Source organism: Hippopotamus amphibius, chromosome 12 (genome assembly GCF_030028045.1).
Source record: "Hippopotamus amphibius kiboko isolate mHipAmp2 chromosome 12, mHipAmp2.hap2, whole genome shotgun sequence".
In the NCBI taxonomy this organism is placed as follows: Eukaryota; Metazoa; Chordata; class Mammalia; order Artiodactyla; family Hippopotamidae; genus Hippopotamus; species Hippopotamus amphibius.
In genome coordinates this window covers 26,018,299-26,025,127 of record NC_080197.1, presented here as the reverse complement: position 1 = coordinate 26,025,127, position 6,829 = coordinate 26,018,299, and positions in this window count along the sequence as shown.

Here is a 6,829-nt window from a genome sequence, read left to right as displayed (position 1 = left end):
GGTTGGCTGGGGCAGGGGGGAGGTTCCCACCTGGAGGTGGGAGCTGGGGAGATCGGGGAAACTGCAACTGGGTGTCTCCCCCCCAGGAGGCCAGGAGGCCTGCTGAGCTCCCTGGATGGGGGGCATACTGGGCTCCCCAGCGGGGTCCTCCACCCTCCAAGACCCCCTCCAGGCTGCCTGGGTCCTGAGGGTGTGGGAAGGAGGGAGAAGGGGAGAGGAGGTGGAGAGGCTGACAGGAGGGGGTGGGGGCTTTGAAATTGGGGGACAGGGAGGCGAGAGGGCATTTCGCCTGCCCTCTTGAGGCAGGTTAATAACAAAAGCAGGGAAGGAAGAGGCAAACAGAAGAGAATGCAAACCTCAGGGAATAAGTAACTCATGGCCTCTTTTACAGAGATCCTGCCATAAACAGCCCAGAATCTGAGTCAAGGAGATAAGGGAAAACCTAACTTCTGCACTCTGGCCTCTGTAGCTTGCCCCTGCCTAGATAAACATAGCTATAGGCTCCCAAAAAGCGTGGGAACTGGTTTATAAAAGGGGAAACTTTTCTTTGTTTCGGGGCTCAGTCTTTGGATGTGAGTCCACTGGGCCTGTACTGGTACAATAAACATTGCTTCCTGTATTACAAGCCTCGGTGTCCTGCCTACCTCTACCGATTCCTTCAACACTCTTGGCCAGGGAGGCCGACTGGGCTCCTGGGCCTGGTCCTTCACTCTCCGGGCCCCCTCCAGCTGCTTAGAACCTAGGAGAGTAGAGGGTGGGGGGAGAGGAAGAGAGGCAGACAGGGACCCTACCAGACTGGGAGATCTGGGGAAGTGCTGCAAGAGTTACCCTAGCCCAGTTGGCCCTGGGAAGCCTGTTGGGCGTCAGAGTCTGGTCTCCTGCCTTTCAGTGACCCCTGCAGCTGTGAGGGTTCTAGGGGAATAGGAGAGAGGGGGTGAGAAAGAAGAGAACCCAAGGGGGAGGGACCCTCCGAGACTGGAGGACTAGGGGAGGTGCCTAGCATCTCTCCCACCAACTCAGGCCCAGGGAGCCTGCTGGGTACCTTGACCTGGTCCTTTGCTCCCAGGACCAGAGGCATTCCTGGGCCCCTCTGCCTCATTGGGCCTAAGCCCCATTCCCCACCATCCGCAGGGCCTTTTCTAAGCATAGGCCCTGCCCATTGCCTAACTCCCCCCCCCACCCCTGCCCTTCTCTAAGCCCCGTCCCCACAGCCAAGGCCTTTACTGGCTTTTTTTCTTTTTTCTTTTTTCTTTTTCTTTCTTTCTTTTTTTTTTTTCTCCCCACCTCCTCACTTAGGCTACTGCAGTTGTTTTACCTTCCATTTTTTGCTCCATCTTTTTTTTTTTAATTTTTTCTAACACATCTGTTAGTTTCCTATTATCGTATTTTTTATCTTGATATTGCTGTTCTCCTATCTTTTTTTTTTTTTTAATTTTTTTTCATTTTCCCTGTTCCACACGGCTTGTGGGATCTTGATACACAAGCCCAGTGTCAGGCCTGAGCTCCTGAGGTGGGAGCGCTGAGTCCAAAACATTGGACTAACAGGGAAACCCAGTTCCCAGGGAATATTCTTTATAGTGAGGTCTCCCAGAGGTTCTCAACTCAACACTAAGACCCAGCTATACTCAACAGCCTACAAACTCCAGTGCTTGAAACCTCAGGCCAAACACCCCATGGGACTGGAACACAATCCCGCCCATCCAAAGTGGGGGGAAAATGAGACGACAAAATATATGTCACAGATGAAGGAACAAGGTAAAAATACAGAAGACCAAATAAATGAAGAGGAAATAGGAAAATTGCCTGAAAAAGAATTCAGAGTAATGATAGTAAAGATGATCCAAAATCTCGATAACAAAATAGAGAAAATACAAGAAACAGTTAATAAGGACTCAGAAGAACTAATGAGCAAACAAACAGTAATAGATAACAAAATAACTGAAATTAAAAATACTCTAGATGCTATAAACAGAAGAATAACTGAGGCAGAAGAACGAATAAGTGAGTCAGAAGATAGAATGGGGGAAGTAACTGCCACAGAGCAGGAAAAAGAAAAAAGAATAAAAAGAATGGAAGACAGTCTCAGAGACCTTGGTGACAACATTAAGTGTACCAACATTCGAATCATAGGCCTCCTAGAAGAAGAAGAAAAAAGAAAGGTCTGAGAAAATATTTCAAGAGGTTATAGTGGAAAACTTCCCCAACATGGGAAAGGAAATAATTACGTCCAAGAAGCACAGAGAGTCCCATACAGAATAAACCCAAGGAGAAGTACACTAAGGCACGTATTAATCAAACTAACAAAAATTAAACACAAAGAAAAAATATTAAAAGCAGCAAGAGAAAAGCAACCAATAAGATATATGGGAAAACCCATAAGGATAACAGCTGATCTTTCTGCAGAAACTCTGCAGGCCAGAAGGGAATGGCAGGATATACTGAAAGTCCTGAGAGAGAAAAACCTACAGCCAAGAATACTCTACCCAGCAAGAATCTCATTCAGATTCAACGGAGAAATCAAAAGGTTTACAGACAAGCAAAAGTTAAGAGAATTCAGCACCACCAAACCAGCCTTACAACAATTGCTAAAGGAACTTTTCTAAGCAGGAAACACAAGAGAAAGAAAAGACCTACAAAAACAAACCCAAAACAATTAAGAAAATGGTACTAGGAACATACATATCAATAATCACCTTAAATGTCAATGGATTAAATGCTCCAACCAAAAGACACAGACTGGTTGAATGGATACAAAAACAAGACCCTTACATATGCTGTCTACAAGAAACCCACTTCAGACCAAGGGACACAGATAGACTGAAAGTAAGGGGATGGAAAAAGATATTGCAGGCAAATGGAAGTCAAAAGAAAGCTGGAGTAGCAATACTCATATCAGACACATTAGACTTTAAAGTAAAGACTCTTGCAAGAGACAAGGAAGGACACTACATAATGACCAAGGGATCAATCCAAGAAGAACATATAACAATTGTAAATATCTATGCACCCAACATAGGAGCACCTCAATATATAAGGCAAATGCTAACAGCCATAAAAGGGGACATCAACAGTAACACAATAATAGTGGGAGACTTGAACACCCCACTTACATCAATGGACAGATCATCCAAACAGAAAATAAATAAGGACACACACACTTTAAATGACGCATTAGACCATCTTGACTTAATTGATATTTGTAGGACATTCCATCCAAACACTACAGAATGCACTTTCTTCTCAAGTGCACATGGAACATTCTCCAGGATAGATCACATCTTGGGTCACAAATCAAGCCTTGGTAAATTCAAAAAAATTGAAATCATATCAAGCATTTTCTCTGACCACAATGCCATGAGACTAGATATCAATTACAGGAAAAAAACTGTAAAAAATACAAACACATGGAGACAAAACAATACACTATTAAACAACCAAGAAATCACTAAAGAAATCAAAGAGGAAATCAAGCAATACCTAGAAACAAATGACAATGAAAACACAGCGACCCAAAACCTATGGGACACAGCAAAAGCAGTTCTAAGAGCGAAGTTTATAGCAATAGTCCTGCCTCAAGAAACAAGAAAAATATCGAATAAACAACCTAACCTTACACCTAAAACAATTAGAGAAAGAAGAACAAAAAAACCCCAAAGTGAGCAGAAGGAAAGAAATCATAAAGATCAGATCAGAAAGAAATGAAAAAGAAAGGAAGGAAACAATAGCAAAGATCAATAAAACTAAAAGCTGATTCTTTGAGAAGATAAACAAAATTGGTAAACCATTAGCCAAACTTATCAGGAAAAAAAGGGAGAAGACGCAAATCAACAGAATTAGAAATGAAAAAGGAGAAGTAACAACTGACACCACAGAAATACAAAAGATCATGAGAGACTACTACATAAAACTATATGCCAATAAATTGGATAACCTGGAAGAAATGGATAAATTCTTAGAAAAGTACAACCCTCCAAGAGTGAACCAGGAAGAAATAGAACATATGAATAGACCAATCACAAGTAATGAAATTGAGACTGTGATTAAAAACCTTCCAACAAACAAAAGCCCAGGGCCATGGCTTCACAGGCGAATTCTATCAAACATTTAGAGAAGAGCTAACACCTATCCTTCGCAAACTCTTCCAAAATATAGCAGAAGGAGGAACACTCCCAAACTCATTCTACGAGGCCACCATCACCCTGATACCAAAACCAGGCAAAGATGTCACAAAAAAAGAAAATTACAGGGCAATATCACTGATGAATATAGATGCAAAAATCCTCAACAAAATACTAGCTAACAGACTCCAACAGCACATTAAAAAGATCATACACCATGATCAAGTGGGGTTTATCCCTGGAGTGCAAGGATTTTGCAATATACGCAAATCAATCAACGTGATACACCATATTAACAAACTGAAGGATAAAAACCATATGATCATCTCAATAGATGCAGAAAATGCTTTTGACAAAATTCAACATCCATTTATGATAAAAGCTCTTCAGAAAGTGGGCATAGAAGGAAGTTACCTCAAATTAATAAAAGCCATATATGACAAACCAACAGCCAACATTGCTCTAAATGGTGAAAAATTGAAAGCATTCCCCCAAGGACAGGAACAAGACAGGGGTGTCCACTCTCACCATTATTATTCAACATAGTTTTGGAAGTTTTAGTCACAGCAATCAGAGAAGAAATAAAAGGAATCCAAATTGGAAACGAAGAAGTAAAATTGTCACTCTTTGCCGATGACGTGATATTATACATAGAAAAGCCTAAAGACTCTACTAGAAAACTGCTAACACTAATAGATGAATTCAGTAAAGTAGCAGGATACAAAATTAATGCGCAGAAATCTCTTGCATTTCTACACACTAACAATGAAAGAGCAGAAAAAGAAATTAAGGAAACAATCCATTTACCATTGCAACAAAAAGAATAAAATACCTAGAAATAAACCTGCCTAAGGAGGCAAAGACCTGTATGCAGAAAATTATAAGACACTGATGAAAGGAATCAAAGACAATTCAAACAGATGGAGTGACATATCATGTTCTTGGATTGGAAGGATCAATATTGTGAAAATGACTATCTTACCCAAAGCAATTTACAGATTCAATACAATCCCTATCAAATTACCAATGGCATTTTTCACAGAACTAGAACAAGAAATCTTACGATTTGTATTGAAATGCAAAAGATCCCGAATAGGCAAAGCAATCTTGAGAAGGAAAGATGGAGTTGGTGGAATTAGGCTTCCTGATTTCAAACTATACTATAAGGCCACAGTGATCAAGACAGTAGGGTACTGGCACAAAAATAGAAAGGAAGATCAATGGAACAGAATAGAGAACTCAGAGGTAAGCCCAAACACATATGGGCAGCTTATCTTTGACAAAGGATGCAAGAAAATACAATGGAAAAAAGACAGCGTCTTCAATAAGTGGTGCTGGGAGAACTGGACAGCAACATGTAAAAGAATGAAATTAGAACACTTCCTAACACCATACACAAAAATAAACTCAAAATGGATGAAAGACCTAAACATAAGGTCAGACACTATAAAACTCCTGGAGGAAAACATAGGCAGGACACTCTATGACATACATCAAAGCAAGATCCTTTTTCACCCACCTCCTAGAATAATGGAAATAACATCAAGAATAAACAAATGGGACCTCATGAAACTTAAAAGCTTTTGCACAGCAGAAGAAACCATAAACAAGACAAGAAGACAACCCTCAGAATGGGAGAAAATACTTGCCAATGAAGCAACGGACAAAGGATTAATCTCCAAAATAGACAAGCAGCTCATGCAGCTTAATGCTAAAAAAGCAAATAACCCAATCCACAAATGGTCAGAAGACCTAAATAGACATTTCTCCAAAGCAGACATACAGATGGCCAACAAACACATGAAAAGATGCTCAACATCACTAATCATTAGAGAAATGCAAGTCAAAGCCACAATGAGGTATCACCTCACACTGGTCAGAATGGCCATCATCAAAACATCTAGAAACAATAAATGTTGGAGAGGGTGTGGAGAAAAGGGAACTCTCCTGCACTGTTGGTGGGAATGTAAGCTGGTACAGCCACTATGGAAAACAGTTTGGAGGTTCCTTAAAAAACTACAAATAGAACTACCATATGATCCAGTCATCCCACTCCTGGGCATATACCCAGAGAAAACCATAATCCAAAAAGAAGCATGTACCATAATGTTCATTGCAGCACTATTTACAATAGCCAGGACATGGAAGCAACCTAAATGCCCAGCAACAGACGAATGGATACAGAAGATGTGGCATATATATACAATGGAATATTACTCAGCTATAAAAAGGAATGAAATGGAGCTATATGTAATGAGGTGGGTAGACCTAGAATCTGTCATACAGAGTAAAGTAAGCCAGAAAGAGAAAAACAAATATTGTATGCTAACTCATATATACGGAGTCTGAAAAACAAAAACAAAAACAAAAAAACGGTACTGATGATCCCAGTGACAGGACAAGAATAAGGATGTAGATGCAGAGAATGGCCTGGAGGACACGGGGTTGGGGGGGCGGGGGGCGAAGGGGAAGCTGGGACGAAGTGAGAGAGTAGTATAGACATATATATACTACCAACTGTAAAATAGGTAGCTAGTGGGAAGTTGCTGTATAACAAAGGGAGATCAACTCGATGATGGGTAATGCCTTGGAGGGCCGGGACGGGGAGGGTGCGGGGGAGTCACGGGAGGGAGGGGAATTGGGGATATGTGTATAAATACAGCTGATTCACTTCGGTGTACCTCATAAGCTGGTACAAGAGTATAAAGCAA